The sequence below is a fragment of the Somniosus microcephalus genome, chromosome 8, assembly GCF_052327205.1.
Source record: "Somniosus microcephalus isolate GS21.2 chromosome 8, FLI_Smic_1.0, whole genome shotgun sequence".
NCBI lineage: Eukaryota > Metazoa > Chordata > Chondrichthyes > Squaliformes > Somniosidae > Somniosus > Somniosus microcephalus.
The window spans coordinates 67,994,270-68,013,424 of NC_140994.1; the positions used below are offsets into that span (position 1 = coordinate 67,994,270).

Genomic DNA, 19,155 nt, shown 5'->3' on the forward strand with positions numbered 1-19,155 from the left:
CCTAGAGGATTCTTCAACCTACATCTGCAAATATGCTTGTGCTAGGTCAATTTTTGTAAAACGCTTCCCTCCAGATAGTGAGGCGAAGATATCTTCTATCCTTGGAAGAGGATATTGTACTGTGTGAAGGACTGGGTTCACCGTCACCTTGAAGTCCCCACAGATGCGAACCTTCCTTGGCTCCTCAGACTTATTGTTTAACGTTTTTTTCATGACAGGAACGATGGGTGTCACCCACTCGCTCCAGTCTACCTTAGATAACACGCCTGCATTCTCCAGATTCTCCAGCTCTGCCTCAACGGCTGGGCGAATTGCATATGGTGCCGGTCTTGCTTTGAAAAACTTGGGAATTGCATTCTCCTCTATTTTTATCGAGGCGGTTACGCCTTTAAGAGTGCCCAGTTCTTGTTGAAATACCTCTTTGGCGTCAGCTAAGATTGTTGACAATCGTCCAGGAGTGACGTCGTCATCCTTTTTACCAGCCACCGTCAGTGCCTGAATGGAGTGCCAGTCTAAACTTATCTTTCTGATCCATTCACGTCCCAATAACGGTGGTCCACCATCTTGCAGAATGTAGAGATACAATTTCCGTATTTTCTTGCCGTTGTATTCGACAGGCACCCTTATTTTTCCTCTGGGGTATACTTTTTGCCCCGTATACATCCTCAAGACAATGGATGTCTCTCTCAAGGGTATGTGTGAGAATAGCTGCTCATAGTCTCGTCGATTCATGATGGTTAGAGCTGATCCTGTATCCAATTCCATTTTGACTTGGGACCCTGCTATCGTGAGGGTGACCCAAATGGTTCGGTGATCCTCTTTTGCGATTACGTTGTGATGTTTGAGACAGCTTAGTCTCTTGTTCCCGGATTCACTATCGCTCATCTGGTCTTCGGAACTACTGTCCGTCATCTTTTGTACTTTCCTGTACGGTTCCTTAGTAGCCTTTTTGTTGTCATTGGTCTTCTTCCCAGACCTGCAAACTCGTGCAATGTGTCCCATCTTTCCGCATTGCCTGCATATTTTGTCCTTGGACCAGCAGTCCTTCTGGTCATGGTTTGTTCTGCCGCAGCGATAACATTTTGTAAATCCCCGTGTCATTTCGTGGGTGCCGTATTCCTGTGGCTTTTGTTGTATTTCCGCAGCTCCCCTTGCTGCTGCTTCGTACGATACTGCCACGCTGAAAGCTTTATCTAGCGTCAGCTCTTTCTCTCAGAGTAACCTCTTCTGGGTTCCTTCACTCAGGAGTCCACAGACAAATTTGTCCCGTAATGTATCTGCCAGTCCTGCTCCGAACTGGCAGTGCTTTGATAGCTTGCATAGTTCCTTAAGGTAATCAGCATTGCTCTCATTTTTATGCTGATTTCTCCTGTGGAATTTAAATCTTTCTGCTATCAGCAGCAGTGTAGGATTTAGGTGTTCCTGTAGGATAGCAACAATTTCATTAAAACTCTTCACCTTCGGTTTGGCTGGAGTAATCAGGTCCCGCAATAGGCCGTACGTTCTTGCGCCCATTAAATTTAGCAATACCGATGCCTTTTTCTCATCGGCTATTTCGTTTGCCTCGCAATATACCTCGACTCTTTCCACATACGTGGTCCAGTCTTCTATTGCATTATCGAAGGCAGTGATATCGCCAGTCTTTCGCATCTTGAAAATCTAAGATGGCGCCTCCCGCGCTTTTCCTTCTTCCCCGCCGAGTTAAGATGGCGCCTCCCGCGCTTTCCCGCCGCTGCCGCTGCTGCCAGTGCTGTTGCTGGCGATTATATTTATTTTACTATCCTGTAATGGTGACGCCCTATGGTCTTCGCGCTTCCCCGATCACTGCTGCCAACGCCGCTCTCCGCGGTATTTTTATTTTTCTATCGCGCTTCAATATTTGCTCCGTTAATTGAAGAACCGTTCCTGTCGTGGAGCGGACCCTCTGGGACACTTCCCTCCCTCTTCTTAGGTCTGAACGCTGCCCGGGTTCGAAGCACCGGCCGCGCCCTGTGTGCCCCACCCTCTCTCTCTCTTTGCTTCCCGACTCGCTGCCCGGCCCCGTTGCAGAGCCACCCGATCGAGCTCTAGCCCACCGCAGCCCAGGAAGGATCAGTGCACTACCTGCCACTAGCCCGGTTAGCTGGGAACCCACAGACTGGAGAAGCAAGCCTGGCTCTCGACAGTCTCTCCTGCAACTTTTCAATTCGATGATTTGGAGGGCGGTTGCCCACGGTCGACGCCCGTTTCTCGAGTTTCTTTGGATTTTTTTTTTTCTTCTGGCTCCGACCTTCAATAACGTCGTCTGAGGTGCTGCCGAGTTACAGGTTAGTTCGTTTCTTACTCGTTGCCAGTATTATGTCTGTGTATAATTGAGACACGGACTGCAGGAGTTGATTGTAACAAGTCTTTACTGAATGGAGACAACCTGGAAACCAAAACTACAGAGGCCTGCTAGGGCCTTTTATACAGGGGTGGTCACTGCCGGTACTGCCGTCTGAGACCAGTTATTCCCTTAAAGGTACATACACAACACTATCACCATCTTGTCTCGTTTTGAATACCTCTTAATGTCTCTTCACTTCTCTTTTGTTCTCTCCCAGCTCCCAAACTGGCCTTTTAATTTGTTTCATTTCCTGTGCTTTTTCAGTCTTGACAAAGGGTTTCGACCTGAAACGTTGACTCTGTTTCTCTCTCCACAGATGTAGCCTGGCCTGCTGAGTTTTTCCAGCATTTTCTGTTGTTATTTAGTACTGGGTTGTTTTCCTTTTTTAGTGTATGTATTGTTAATTGTATTCAAGTGGTGTACAGCAATTGGGCGCTCATTGTATTCAGGTGGTGGGAATTAATCAGGGACTCTTTTTCCCTCTTATAGGCTGGAATTCTGTGGAGGAAGGTGGGTTGGGGTTGGGGTTGGGGTTGGGGTTGGTGGGGGGGCTCCGAGGCTATCGGGAAACCCAGGAGGCCAGATTGAGAGGCTGGCTGGCTGCGGGCAGGTAGGCCTTAAACTGCACAGAGGAGGAACGGAGGGTTCACGTGGGGGCCGGGGCGTTAAATGGATCAGGGTGTGCGGGGAGAGAGGATTGGGGGGTGGCCAGGCAGACATTTGGGGGGGGAGAGGTGATCGAAGGACGGGCAGATGATCATGCAGGGGGGGAGAGGGGATCGGGAGTTGTGCAGACTATTGGGGTTTGGTAGAGGATCGGGGTTCAGGCAGATGATCGGGGGGGAGGGGGGAGACAGAGGATTGGGGCCAGATGATGGGGGTGGTTTGAAGGGTAGATCGTGACCGACCAACGGAATATTGTGTCCGGTCTCAGCATCACCTGTGGGCGGGGGACTTGAGGCCTGAAGGGGTGATCGGAGGCCTTGTGAGGGGGTCTCCGATCGCGGCGGTGGGTTAGGTAGGGACCCTGGATCCGGGAGGTAGGTATAAAGGCACTTATCTCCTGGATCCAGCAGTCCCTGCCTTGCTATAACTGCCGGGTTTCACGAATTGTGTGAAACCCGTCCACATGCAGTTAAAAAAAGAATGGAGGTTAAAAAAGAGGCTGAATTCTCACAGACATCGAATCAGGAGGTGGGTAAGCTCCTTTGATTCTAACTTTTTAAAAATGTGAGAGAGTAAACCAAAGATTGGGCTCTCACACGGGGAAAAGGCAAACCTGAAATAATGAAAAACTTTTTTTTAAATCATTTTTTTAAAGTTTCTTTAAAATTTTAATTGTCAATAAAATGGATGAATTTGACACTTAAAATTAAAATTAGTTTTTCAGGGCCATAAACTTGGTTTAACTGTAAATATGTGGTTCAAACCCCAGTTGCACCTCATCCAAAGGATCTAACTTTTAATGGGGTATTTAACAGCGGTGTTACCGCAGAAGAGCCGAAGTTTTACAAGACTTCAGCTGAAGCACAGACTGGGGAGGGAAATGGAGTTTGCATCACAGGATATTAACTGTGTGTGACGTTTGTGTGGTTGGGTATATGGCTGTGTGGGAATAAGTCAAAAGAGGAACCAGGCATAAGAGTTGGATGATACTAGTCCCGAGCTATGGGGTGGTCTTCAACTTCACCTTCGATATTCCCTCCATACTCCTGTGTCCAGAGCTTGTAATGTCCTGAGCTGTAATCCAGTTCAGATCTGTGCCATCCTGTGCAACCAGAGAAGTAGCCTTACAGAGGTCTGTTGAAGGAGCACGCACATTGACAGACATGTGGCCAAACTTTAGCCCATCTTCAATGGAGAGGACAATTGGGCGGAGTGCCGATGCGCTGTGGTCTGTTTAGTGCTGCCGCCTAAGACATCCTGAGGTCGTGGAAGGTGCTTTATGAAAGGTTAATGAGCAGACTATTCAAGTATAGTCAGCACTACAGATGAGCGACAAATTTGGGACTGTTTTCATTAATTAGAGGATTACGGGGACATTTGATAGAGGAATTTTAAAATTATGAAAGGATGGGACAGAGTAGATTGAAACTGACTGTATCTAGAGGTTGAGGGATCTAGAACAAGTGGACATAAACCTAATGTTAAATATAAGAGATTTAGGACAGGGAGCAGGAGAAGCTTTTTTACACAGAGGGTTGTGAGGCTGCGGAATGCACTACCAGGATAGGTTAGATCAGTGATTGAAGGAAAGGGGAATAAAGGGATGTGGTAATTGGGTGGAGAGATGGGATTAGGACAATTACTCATGTGGAGGATGAAACACCAACATGGACCTGTTAGGTTGAATGGCTTGTTTCTGTTTTGTAATTTCTGCATGATTCGGTGTAAATCCTGTCTGCACCTAGGCCTAGATTTCCTGCTGACTATTGACTAATTTTACATAGAATTATATAGAAAGTACAGCACAGAAACAGGCCATTTGGCCCAACTGGTCCATGCTGTTGTTTAAGGAGATCAGAAATTTTGGGCTGGTATTGGGCAGAGTGGGTGGTAAATGGGACAGGGATCTGTTACGTTGAAATTTTTCAGGTCCCAATTATCCACCAACATCTCCTGTCGTCGTCTAAAGTGCCAACCCCTTGGTGATGTCATTTGCAAAGTCTCTGTCCTTACTACCTCTTCCGCACTCAGAAGCAATTGGTCTGACATAAAGCAGCATCCAGGATTCCTCGGCACAGGTACATTTAGAGAGCTAAGCGCACATTTCAAAGCCTTACAGAAGTTTGGGGGATTGTGGGCTTTGCACCTTACAACTACTTTACCATCTGCCTGCCCAACATTTGCCCATGTCCAGTCAACTTTCCCTCCGTGTACCCCCGGCCCCTTCAGACAGGACAGAATGGGTTTCTGATCAGAGGTTCGACTCTACCTCTGCTTCCTGGGTGAAGAGGAGCAACAGAGGGCGTTCAGGCTGGACAGGCTGTGCCACTAACTTCAACACCCATGGATACAGGCAGAGGTTTTCATCCCTGCACTGTCCGAGTTGCCGTCTTTCAGATGAGATGTTAAAGTGAGGCCCCGATTGCCCTCTAAGGTGGGTGTAAAAGAACCCATGGCACTATTTTGAAGAAGAGCAGGTTCAGGCCAAGACTGAAGCCTGCATCCCTGAAGATGAACAGATTTTTTTTTCAAAATGTCCCCCATACAAAAGGAGTCATGGGTGGCTTTTGCCTTTCTCACGGTGTCCAGATCCCATTCCCTAACTGGCCACTTGTGCCACACTAAATATCTTCTGCTGAAGGTGTGTGACCACCCCCCCACCTCCCCCAGTGGGATATGTGTTGGTGTAGGGGTTACGGGGATCGGGTGGGATATGTGTCGGTGCAGGCTTGATGGGCCGAAATGGCCTTTATCTGCACTGTGGGGTTTCTGTGATTTCTGTGATAAAAACACGCTGTTTGTGGCCGACCCCCCCATGCACTTTGACACTTATGCCAGGTTGCATCTACCAGCACATTTTGGGTCCAAGGAATCTTTGTGTTAACTAATTCTTGATCAACAGAACATTACCCCTTCTCTCATGGCGCCTATTTCCACACTGCCATTTTAAACAATTATAATACAAACTACCAAGCCAAATATAAGGCAACTGACATATCATAGTATTGAACACTTGTTTGGTAGAGAACAGGTGCTATCAGCAATGGTGAGCAGCACCATTCACCTACAATCTGTGACTACATTGGCACTACCCTGCTGACCACGCCAAGGACACGACCAGAAAATGGGGTTCCATCAGTTGAAGGTTTGCATCTTCACCAGCAACTCTTTGCCTCTTTGCAATCCAATTGCTGAATTGTAAAGTTAAAAGCAAAGCCTCAGACATCAACAAACTAATGTAGCAGCAGAGGAACAGCAGGTGAATCTTCAAGGTAAGAGTAATAGAGAAAGAGCAGGATATCCTCAGTTAGGTGGATGTACAATATGGTGGATCAGAATTTGAGAATGTGTGTAGTTCCCTCTTGAGGTGCAGGCAATGCTAGACCCCACTGAATGACATGTGACTCCTTCCACCAGGGGTAATGCTGCCACAAGGGAATCACACTGCCCAGTCAACTATACATGACCTACTGAGGAAGTCAACAATCGTATCACATTGTGGCTCTCACTCCAACTGTTGCTCTGCACTTTTGTGTGAATGTGTAAGTTTTCCAGAACACCTCAGCAGTCACCTGTGGGTTAGAGGTGGATACGATGCCTGTCCAGTGCCAGAAAAAACATCCTGGGGCCTGGAAGCACACAGTAACCAGAAAGGTTTTTGTTCCTTACCCGTTTTCTCGGTTACTTGCTGCACTTCCCTCCTCTCCTTAAAGGTGTTGACTCCCTAGTGGGGTACAGTGCCATGGGCACTGGTCGCCCTCCAGTACCTCACCCAGGTGTCCATTATTGATGTGGAGAGCATCGACTGTAGCAGGGCATTTGACTATGTGGTACACCACACCAATGTCCAATCCTGTCTTCCTTCAACAGCCCCCAAGAAGGATGAGAAGTCCAAAATGTTTTTTAACAACTAATTCGGTGCATTTTTGTGTATCTTGGATTCTATGAGCTCGGGCATTGGATTTGCTTTTAATATTTTCACGAAAGAGGAAGGAACCTTTGTTCAATTTTATTGCAAATTACTTACTATTTCCCTTTGGGAATTGATTACTTTGTTATATTTTAGAACTTCTTTTTCTCAACAAAAGCAGAGGATCAATTACTAGAAGGAAAAAAAACGTTTCAATGAATCTTACATTTTCTTTTAAAAATTGCCGAATAGATAAATGATGGATTAGAAACAATCCTCATTGGCAGAGGATCATTCCAGTCTGGGTTCCAGGAGGCAAGTCTCATTGGCGTGTATGACTTCTGTTGGCAAAATCTGTGTCTGTACTGATAAAGTTTTAATTATTTTGAAACTCATTTATCCTCTTAGCTTTCCTCCCTCTATTGTGCCTTCCTTTAGCCGAGATGGCGACAGTCTCCACGAAATGGTCTTCTTCTCAGCTTTTACCCACGCTGCTCTGTGTTGGCCAAGATGAAATGTATGAATTGCCGTTCACCAAATGGTGGCAAGAGGCCATAAACATTACCGACTGTCAGAAAATATCTTGCACTGTGGCGGTTCCACCGGGTGTCCCTTACACATATAATGTATATAATTCACTTTAACCTAGCTGTACGTGTATTACTTACCTGTTTGGGCCATTGCCCCTTTAACTTACCTGTGGGGGCCGTTGCCCCTTTAAGACGCGCCCTAGCGCGCTGATGTCACATCACGCATTGTGTGACAGCCGCCGGCACAGCCCGGCCTACCGCGACTTCGGCCGCATCGGCTGGCAGACATGAGCGATGCGATCCCCCGCGGCAAGCGGCGGCTCAGCTCGGCCTCCAGCTCCTGCTACCGCGGTCGCGACTTCGGCCTCAATGGCCAGCCTCCGCACCGGGTGAATGCGCCGACATATCGGCGTGGGTCACGTGACCGCCCCAAGCGCGGGCCAACCCGCTAGCGTCAGGACGCGGTCACATGACATCCGAAGAGCGGGAAAACATGACTAAGCGTGATGATGTCATCACGCTCTCCCAAGGACTATGGACTCAGTCCTCGTGGAGTCCCCGTCGGGATAAGACCTATCTCGCATTGCTCCTGTATAAAGCCAGCTTACCTGTTGTATTTCATCAGTTCCAGTTAATAAACAACTTAGTGATTATTCATCCGCACTCGAACTAAATTATTTAGCAGGCATTCATCCCGAGAGGTCAACACGAATACCTACAATTGGTGACCCCGAGACCGTGAACGTTTTTCACAGCCGAAGCGCAGCCAACAACACCTCCAACGACGTGAGTACGGGCGCTCATCAATTCCTACACTACAATTGGTGACCCCGTATCCGTGAACGTTTTTCACAGAAGAAACGCGCATCCTGAACCTCGTCTTCACAGACGACGAACAACCGACTCCGTGGATGGTTTTCACGGAGGAAGCACACAGCCTGAACCTGGCGACGCCGTTTTTGTGAACGTATTCGCAAGGGCAGCACAGCCTGGAGATGATCACATTTTTCATGGACAAAAAAACAGCCGGACCTCGATTTTGCGAACGTTTTTCGCAAAAGAAGCACACCATGGAAGCACCAGCCATTTTGATGTCGCTGCCACACTTCAGGGAGAAACTACCACCCTCGTGCTTTGGCAAGGTAGAAGCCCAGTTCGCCGGGACCATCGACGCGGAGCAGACCACGCATTTGCTTACTGCTCCCGTGTTCAACTTTTCTACCGCCATGCGGGTTGTCTGCCCATATGTCCAACGCAACAGCAAGTATAAATCTCTCCAAGCGCGGGGTACAGCATGTTCGGGCCCACAAGGTCGGAGCGCGCCCGGCGGGGATACCACGAGGACTCACCCCCGCGAACCACGAGGACTCGCTCCTCCCCAAACACGAGGACTCGCTCCTCTTGAAACGCAAGGACCCATCCCTCGCGAACCACGAGGACCCACCCCTCGCAAACCTCGAGGACCCATCCCTCGCAAGCCATGAGGCTCCACCCCTCGTGCAACACGAAGACTCGTTCCCCGCCGACGACGCACCAGCCCGTCGGCCTGCTGGTTGTGTTACCTATCATACTTGCCGGCGAGTAAGAGAAGCGTGCCGCCTTCTCGGCAGTAGTTTCACTAAGTCAACAGAAACGACAAGCAGCGTTGCCGCCCTTCCGGCAGTTTCCCCCCACCGACCGCGACGACGACCCGGTCTGTCCCACCCTTTCTCTGGTCCATCAGCACAAGGGTCCGGAAGCGATTCCTCTCCATAGAGCACGTGCTAGAAACAGGTTTTAAGCTACAGAAGGTCGAAAACCTGCACTCTGATTTTAACGACCTGAGAAGAGCCGAGCGAATAGCCTTCCTACAGGAACAGTGAAAGAAAACCTACCGAAAGCAGGTTACTATTCCTTCTACGGTTTCATTACTGATATCAGGACTTGTAATATCCATATGTTCTGCAAAACTGCGTTTACTGGCTATATATGCAACCAAAGAGAGCACACTGCTCTCCTGCAGATTGAGGGGGTTTCTTGCCGCGCTGAAACTGACCTTTACCTGGGCACGAGAGGTGCCTACGTCTACAAAGCAAAGAACAGCACTGTCACTCCTGGTGGTAAACCACACAAGACTCGTGCTCATTCAAACAGTGGCATGGTCCGTGCCAAGTCCAGCAGTAACCTGCCTACCAGGGCTAGGGGGCACAGGATTCGTGCGAAGCTGTACCCATCAAGGATTTGAAGCACAGCTGCACGTCAATTGACAAATAACAAATGTTTCCTCGTCCGCTTAGTTAACTTCCAGTTCCTTTTGCACCGCAAGGCACAGATTTGAACGTAATGTTGAGATGAGACATCACCGATGACTTCTGTCCGCTCTACTGTTTAAAATGGCGTTCCCGGAAGCCTCTCAGAGACTTAATGCAATGACGGTGACCATTTTCTTCGGAAGACACACTCGGAACGTTAATTGCCCAAAAGAGCGTCTACGTAGCAGTCTCGCTCAGTGAATCCTTCCGGTTGGCTTGTTTGGGAAATATTGCGATGAATCCGCAGCTCAGCCTCCTTACACCATCACTACAGCCAACAAGACTCACAAACCATCCTTTTTAGGATCTGCCTTTGATATGCGTGTGATTGATTGCCCAGTCCTCAACAGACAAGTAGGGCAAGATTCATAGACGGTGCTCAAGATGCACACCCCGTTGCTCAATCGCTTCCTCAATGTTGCTGCCTCGCCAGTTTTTCGTTTCAAACGCTTTGGCAGGGGCACTCGAGGTAAAATTGTTGCGTCACCCTGTGGACAGTGGCTTTTCTAATTGCCTTCCTCATGAAGAACTCGATTCGGTCATTCCCATCAGTGATGAGGATTCGAAAAAATGCGGCTCAACACAGGTCAGTGAACCTTTTAGCCCTACTATCATCCTAAACGCTCCTTCCCACTTCGAAGCATCTGAAATTCAAAAACGAATAAAGCTTCAATCAACATGCTCCGTATTGCAGAGCCATACATTACATGGGAATATCCAAATCTGAAGTCTGTCCGTGAATTGATTTACAAACGTGGTTTCAACAGATCCAACACCAGCGTATCGCTTTCACTGCCAATGCCTCGATTGCAAAGCAGCTTGGAAAGTATGACATAATTTGTATTGGCGATCTGATCCATGGGATCTACACAGTCGGTAAGAACTTCAACATGGCCAACGATGTCTTGTGGCCCTTCAAACTGTCCTCGCCACGTGGTGGCATGAACGAAAAGACAATACCTTTTGTTGAGGGTGGTGCTGCTGGTAACAGAAAAGACCGAATCAACAGAATGATCAGAACTAGGAACTAAGGGCCTGCCCGTCTCCAACTCCGACACTTGGACAGCACTTGACGCGGGCCGACATTTGCCATTCTAGCCCGTTACATGCCGATGCTGTTTTTCAGCCACTCGCTCGCTGCGGCCGCCCATTCCCCCTTAACAAATGTAAACATCTACTGACGCAGCAAAAATCGAGGATGGGTCCAACAGACAGCCCGCGGCCGCGATCGGCCACGTGAAAGTTGCAGTCCGCACCGAGCACTGCTCTGCATAGCAACGGCTCACTCTCCGTTGTGCAATCGTCGTAGCACGATGGTACCCACCATTCTGTGCATGCCAGGCTCCCAACGATTATGCTCACCTGTCGGCGAGTTCACCAACCTCGCCCGTAAAGTCCTTCTGGATCGCCTGGTTGGCGTTCCTGCAGAGTTCGTCAGAACAAGGATTTCTACCATCAACAGAGCGATCGCCCGCGTCCGCCCGACCTGCCAGTCACTCTGACATGGCCTGCTGTTTCGTACGTTTCCACGGTCCTTCACCTGACGGATACGTTTTATTCGCCATGACGTGCGTAAGGATCCGCTGACGACTAGCATCTTCAGACCTCGCCCGCCAAGTCGAGACAGCACGCCCACTGAGACCAACTGCTCGTCAGGCCATCTCATCTTTGGACTTTTATTGAAGCGAATTCTGGGGGGGCGCATGTGGCGGTTCCGCTGGGTGTCCCTTACACATATATATAATGTATATAATTCACTTTAACCTAGCTGTACGTGTATTACTTACCTGTTTGGGCCATTGCCCCTTTAACTTACCTGTGGGGGCCGTTGCCCCTATAAGACGCGCCCTAGCGCGCTGACGTCACATCACGCATTGCGTGACGTACGCGTGACAGCCGCCGGCACAGCCCGGCCTACCGCGACTTCGGCCGCATTGGCTGGCAGACATGAGCGACGCGATCCCCCGCGGCAAGCGCCGGCTCAGCTCGGCCTCCAGCTCCTGCTACCGCGGTCGCGACTTCGGCCTCAATGGCTAGCCTCCGCACCGGGTGAACGCGCCGACGTATCGGCGCGGGTCACATGACCGCCCCAAGTGCGGGCCAACGCGCTAGCGTCACAACGCAGTCACATGACATCCGGAGAGCGGGAAAACGTGACTAAGCGTGATGATGTCATCACGCTCTCCCGAGGACTATGGACTCAGTCCTCGTGGAGTCCCTGTCAGGGTAAGACCTATCTCGCATTGCTCCTGTATAAAGCCAGCTTACCTGTTGTATTTCGTCAGTTCCAGTTACTAAACAACTTAGTGATTATTCATCCGAACTTGAACTAAATTATTTAGTAGGCATTCGTCCCGAGAGGTCAACATGAATACCTACAGCACCACACTAACTGTCCGCATTCTCACAGATCAACAACACAAATTATATCTTAGCCACAGTTTCATTTTATTGGTTATTTTAATATTCAATCTCTGATATTACAATTACAATTGAAATCTCTTTTTGGAAAATCAGTGTCTGCAGCCATTGTGTTTTATTCTTTTCAACCCATTTTAACCTATTTTTATATCCTTTAGCCTTCATCCCTCAACTGCGTTTCCCTTTACCGAGATGGTGACAGTCTCTGGAAAATGGACTTTCCCGGGTATTGTCCAAGCTGCTCTGTGTTGGCCAACGAGGGTCTCGGAAGGTTTGATGAAGAGCTGGTGCAGCTGACAAGTTACAGGGCAGGGAGACTCCCAGTGACAGAGGCTGAGATCCGAATGAACGCTCTGGATGGGAGTCCAATCGTCTGTCAGCAAAGCTTCAGAACAACAGGATCAAGGTGATGATGTATTTGAAGGACCTGCAGTGGTCGTTGGCCCTTTCTCAGCTGTTACAGATGGAAAGCCATTCACCTGATGGAATTTTTTGTGAAGAGGCAGCAAGTGAAAGATAGGACGGCAGTGTGGTTTTATAACACTCTCTATGGGCTGGATTGGATACTTTTATACACCGTAATTACCATAAAAATAGAACAGACTAGAAATTCATCTCAGGTGGTGGCTCTAAACAGGCGGTGTTGGATGGTTCGCCTGTTAGATGCTGTGCCTGATATTCAGTTGCATTGACTGCAGTGGAGCTGAATATCAGGCGCTGTGTATAATGGGCGGCCGATCCGATACCGCCTGTTTTGAGCCATCGCCCGAAACGAATTTCTAGGCCACAAAGTCACATGCTCAGAGTGCACTGAAGCTTATTTCACCTCCAATTATATTACTTTGCATAAATTGCTGTTAAAACACCCTAAACAGATCACACTAAAACTCCTATTTTACATATATATGTCCGTCTACCTAGTTATCTAGAACTTCCTGTGATGATTTTAAACCTACCCACTTGGCAGAAATTGGGCTAAGCAAAGTGGGCGGGGTCCTCACTGACACACGTCTGGTGATGTCATCGGGCCCAGGCTGCGATGTCAACTCTGGCTGCAGCTTTTCCAACAGGCCGAAGCAGCTCTGAACAGAACCAGGATGTCAAAGGGTGTGTTTTAATTTCCTTTGTGCAGCAAAGTCCCGCCAGGCCCCAAAATGAAAGTTTAGGCCTCCCCTGCCCCGCACTCCCTATGTTCCGCTCCTTCCGGCCAAGCGATCCTCCCAGAACCTCCTTCAACGCAGCTACCTGAATGCCGTATGGGCGGGAAGTGGACTGAAGGGACGATAATGAAGTTCAGGATTGAAATACCCTCGGGCCTGATATCTACAGCAACGGGCGAGTTTCCCACTCCCCTCGCCACTCACCCACCCAAAACCCATCTAAGAGTTAAAATCGGGCCCAAGTAATGTTTAATATTGTTTAAAAGCAGTTCTTATAATTCATAAACAACTATTGTGGCTCTGTCCCATTGGCACAATTAACTCTAATTCCCCCCCAAAACACATTATTTTGTTTCTTTTCACACATAGCAAAAGGGCCAAGGATATTTGCTTAGTGCACCAGTGAAGTTAATATTCTTGAATGAAGCACAGGGATATAGAATAATTACAATAAGATTATTGTTTGAAAATTATACACACGAGTAAAATGCTCATTCAAAAGAAAGTGCCTGCAGAATATAATAAGTGAAGCGAGTACGCGACCAAAGCTGCTCATAGATCAGAGAATATTAATGCATCCTTCAAATGCTTAGTTTCAGCTGGGAAAGTCAGCGTTACCTAGACAGAAAGGTGTAATTCACAAACAGCACTTCGATATTCTTCATTGTCACGATCAAACTTCAAGGCCTTTTCAAAGCACTCAATAGCTTTACAATTCTCCCCATCCAGCTGGTGCAGGAACCCAAGAACACCAAAGGCCTCGCTGTCTCTTGGATACCTGCAAAGTAGTCTTTCTGCTATCATCTCCAAGTTTTTGTGACACCTTTTCCGTTCTATTGAGTCATATTTGACTTTCAGTCCTTCCAGAAAATGGGCGATGGCCTTTGATTCAGATCTTTTCTGGTGCAGTTCAAATAACCCAGCCTGTAAACAAATTGCCTGCTTATTTTCTGGACGAATATCTTCCAATTTCAGTAGATTGCTGTAGATCTCCTCTGCTTTGGGATATTCACTGTTTCAAGAACATTCCTGCAAAATCCAGTTGTGGCTGAATCGTTGTCCGTAGGCGGTGCTCAAATGCCTTTTCAAAATGGCACTTGCATTTATTGATCAACTCAGCTTTGTGTTGAAAAGCAGGATTGCGAGGGTTTTTGCTGCCTGGGTATTTGATCAGTTGAAATAGTTTGTTTCTGTAACACAGACCTATTTGGTGGTGTAAGAAGGTAGAGTTTGGGGTAATTTCTAATGCTTTCATCAACAGCCCCACAGCTTTTTCCACATCTTCTCTTAAAAATGTTGCTGCATAACGAGTTACATATGGAAGGTCAGGGGACTTCTGCAATGCTTGTTCAACTAATTTGAGAGCTTCCTCCTTTTGCTTGAAATCTTGTAGTTTTAGAGCCAACAGCACCATGGCTACAGAGTCATCTGGATCAAGCTCCAGCACACGGCGCAACTGCTTCATTGACTGGGTTCATGGCTCTCTGGGGTACCAGAAAACCCTTCCAGACGAAACAGAGCAGTCGCATAACCAACATTCCATTCAGTGTTATCAGGATCTTCCTCCAGAGCCTTTTTAAAACATTCTGTTGCCTCTTCATAGTATTGACTAGCAGAAGTCAACAGTGACCAACCCTTCTCCCCGTATACTTCAGGTATTAGTGCTGTATACCGAGAGCCATTAGTAAATCGTTACAGATCATCTCCAGATTGTCAAGGTAGGACTGGGCCTCTGTCACTTGTCCCATGTGATAATATACCCAGGCATAGTTTCCATAGGTGATGATGCTTCTTCTTTCAAATTCATGTTCATGATTCTCCCTCAGAATCTTTTCAGCTTCCTTTAAGTTTTGAATTGCCTCTTCACAGTTGCCTTGCAGACAGTTTACAAACGCAAGATGGTTGTAAGACATGGCTTGATATTTCACACCAGCCTGTATTGAATCTTGCAATCTTTGCTTCATATTGTCCAAGTCAATTATTTCTTTCTGTGGGCCCCACGTGAAGTGACATTGAAGCTGATCGAGCTTCTCTTTCAACAAATCCTTCTGTGCTAGCTGAGACTTGCCCTCCCCTCCGGTTTGTTTAACTAATGCCTTCTCCCGACGACTCGACCCATTGACCATGAATACTCTTCACAATGATGACCTCTTCAAAAATCACTGCAAAAACAAAGGGTGTGGCTGCTACATCTTGGCTGTACTTTATAAAATCCCAGAGGGACCCTGGTTCCAAATGGTTCGAGGTTGACCCGTATTGGGGACAGTGATTTAACTTTATTCAGCACAAGCAAAACTTAATACATTACAGTATTCGAGTTACAGTTTAAAGAAAATAATTGAGACTTATATTACCCCATTATCCTCTGGGTAGAAGCCGCACTGTGAGTAAGCTGCACCCTGTGTCTCTTGTCTCTCATCTCTCTTCATCACCCAGGTGTCTCATAGATTCTTCCTGAAATCTTCTACTCTTTCTGAAATCTTCTACCCATTGTGGCTGTTAAGATTCCCTCACTGTAACCTTACTCTCTTTCAAAACCTATGGAGTCCTCCTGAACCAATCACTGGCTTACACCCAAAACCCAAACTCCAATCATAAAAATGCTACGTTCACAGCACATTTGTCTACGCAGTTTCTGCTCTTACGATACCCTTACATCATCTGTTTTTGACCATCAAGACTAATATCTGGGGTGGTTATGGCAACACAAAAGGAAATGTCTCCATACTGTAGAGATATATCATCCTTGCTGTGAAAGTTCTATGTTTTTAATTAACTGCAGACATCATAACATTTCCACACAGTGTAGGGATCGCAAAATCCCCTCAGCCCCCGAAGATCGGGAAATATTAATCCACATCGTGGGCGAAGACCTGTGTGATTTAAATTGTCTCTGGGTTGGACAATGTTTTAAATCATATCCAGAACCAGAAAAGGCTGCATTAAAAAGCTTGTAAGCTGGGCAGCACTTGGACACTGGAATCAAAGAACTTTGTGTAAATCGCACACTTTAAGATTGTACATTTTATTAAAAGATGTACTCTTCAGTTTTAGACTGTTAAAAATGGCTGAACAGACCTCATGGAAACAGAATTTTAAAGGACAGACAGGCTGTTAGCATATGAAACAGACAGGCTGTTAGCATATGAAAAAGCTCAGCGCTGCCCTGTAGTGGGTTTGAATGGAGCCCGAGCTGTCAGTCACTCTGTGGTATTGGGCGGGTCCGGTAACCTACAAGCTGTTTGTTTACAGTGGGGAGTAGCCTGTTTGAATCAGCCAATCATCAGACAGCAAGCACACTGGGTTGTTTACACCCATCCATTCACTGAAGTTGACTCTAAGATCAAGTGCTTGAAACTGCCTGCATGAACAAAGGGACTTTGTTTGCTAAGCACTCAAGACGGTCAATCAATTGTGGTTCCAGATGACCACAGGACAATGCTTTGTTTATAAAGCAATTGAATGCTATTAGCATTTGTTTGTATATCAAGTGGACACATCCAAACTGAGGGGGAATCGTTTAAATGAATGGGAGGACACATTCAAACCACTGCAGCTTTATTCGAAAGCCATCACAGACAATGGACACATTTAAACTGCAACTTTATCCAAACCCATCCCAGACAAGTGGACAGTTTGGATCTCTTTTGTTTTAACCCAGAAACATCAGATCTGGGCGGGCCCCCAAAAAATGGGTATAAGAGATAGCTTCCCAGAAGCATCTCTCTTCTCTTTTACTCTTTGGACTGCAGGTGAGCAAGGCTTCTGACCCACTAGCAAGACAATCTAGTCAGAAGTAAAGGGGTGGTAATTTAAGGGAAATGTTACTAAGACTGTAAGGTTAACATTGTAGCCATTTATCCCTCATTTTTGCCATCTGCCTTCCCCTGTTAAGCAATTTTGCCGTGAGTACTTTGATCGTGTGGTGTAGTTTCTTTAGTTTTAATAAAGTTTGACTTTCTTGCATCCAGACCATTTGTCCATTTTTAATATATCATTAATTATAAGTTCCTCCAGTCAGAACTGGAAGGAGGGTTTAGCGATTCGAAACCGCTGATTGGAATTGGTCACAGTGCAGTGGCAAAGGCTGCCTGACCAGGTAAATTACCGTAAACCAGGTGAAGGATGCCCCCCTACAAATTGGCGACCGCGGCAGGACTGGAGGCAGTTTTTGATATGATAAGTGGTCTGGATCTGGAGAAAGGATCAGCTCTTGCTTTTCTTGCTTTCAGTCTGTGGGTAGCCCTGCAGAAGTTAGCGGCAGTGTGTAAGCTGACCTATTATGGTATAGGTGGCTGGGTTAAGAAGGGTAAGATGAGGGTGTGGGAGGAGGTTACAGAGGCCAAGAATCGGGAGCCAGAGATTGAAAAATGCCAGGTGGAGGTAGAATGCCTCATAAGAGAGGTGAATGATGCCAGAGATAGTGGGATGAGGGTGCGGGAAGAAAATGCACGCCTCACACTAGAGGTCACGAAATGCCAGGCAGAGATAGAGCGCCTTGTGCAGGAAGTCACAGAGGCTAGGGACAGTGAGATGAGGCTACAGGAGGAAAACGCACACCTCACCCGAGAAGCTAGCGAGGGCAAAAGCCACGCGAGGCACAAGATAGAGTTCCTAAAGTGCCACATTACAGAAGCAAAGAGTAGCGAGATGAGACTGCGGGAAGAGAATGCCCGCCTCACCTCAGAAGTAACAGAGCAGGAGGAAAAGGTTAGGGAGGTAAAGACAGCTTATAAGCTGGCCTGTGACCAAAGGTTTAGTGGAGCAGATCATACCCCATGTAACAGAAAGATAGAGAGTTTGGGTGTGGAGTTTTTAAGGACTAAAGGGATGGTATGTCTCATAAGTCCGAAGGGATGTCTGTCGGACAGTACCAGCAGCCCAAATCAAACCGCCCCACAGGCAGCACCCAGAACAGAGCTGGCTAGGGAATTAGAAATCCCAAGACCGCAGCCCACAGCTCCAAGTTTTGAGGAGCTCTGGCAGCAAGAAGGGGTGGACAATGGGGTGGTAGGAGAATGCCAGCAGGTCCCGCTGGGCAGGCGGGGACCAGGACCAGTGTACCCCCTCCGACAACGGAGGTACGGTCCGCCTGTGAATGATAATGACCCAGGGGCTGTTCAGCAGACCTATCTGGTACCCTATGATACCCAACAGCTCAGAGACCTGGTGAAACATTTTCCCCTGCTCTCCGAAAATGGAGACCCCTCAATGCACTTCCAAGAGATAGAACAGGCAGCCTGTGTTAATGGCTGTGATGACGAAGAGAAAGCCAAAATGTTGCTTTTCTCTGTAGATAGTAAGCTCTATCAGACCCTTTCAGATGAGGCTAAGAGAGGGCAGAAGGGTTTTGAGGACCTAAAGGAGGAAATACTGGAAGCCATGGGTGCGAACGACGGCAGTCCGTTCGATCGCATAGAGAAAACACTGCAGAAGGAAGTGGAGACCCCACAGGCATTTGCAGACAGGCTGTGGCCAGTCTACAACAGCGCGTGTATAGGGGGACAAGATAGGGCACACCTGAACCAGCGGCAGCGGACCCAATGGCTTCGCTGCCTGGTGTCCAATTGCCTGCCACAGATAAGAGCAAAGGCTGATACTTGGTTTGCCTACCGAGACCCCCTAGCAACTGAAGAGATTGTAATCCGGCAGCTCACGGTAGCATATAGGAATGGTAGGAATAGTGGGACCCCCCAGCAAAAGGGTAAGGTCCACGAGGTTAAACCTGCGGCTCAATACAAGAAAGAGTGGTGCCAGGAGTGGAGCCAGCCCTCCCAGAACAAGGTCACTTGTTACAGGTGCGGGGAGGATG

The 19,155-nt window shown here is 47.7% G+C and overlaps 2 pseudogenes; one reads left to right on the top strand and one right to left on the bottom strand.

Annotated features, from left to right (window-relative positions):
• The first annotated feature begins 8,541 nt into the window (after positions 1 to 8,541).
• LOC147113601 (large ribosomal subunit protein uL30 pseudogene) lies at positions 8,542 to 10,793 on the top strand (annotated as a pseudogene).
• Positions 10,794 to 13,961: 3,168 nt separating this feature from the next.
• LOC147113602 (interferon-induced protein with tetratricopeptide repeats 5 pseudogene) lies at positions 13,962 to 15,469 on the bottom strand (annotated as a pseudogene).
• Between the last annotated feature and the right edge of the window lie 3,686 nt (positions 15,470 to 19,155).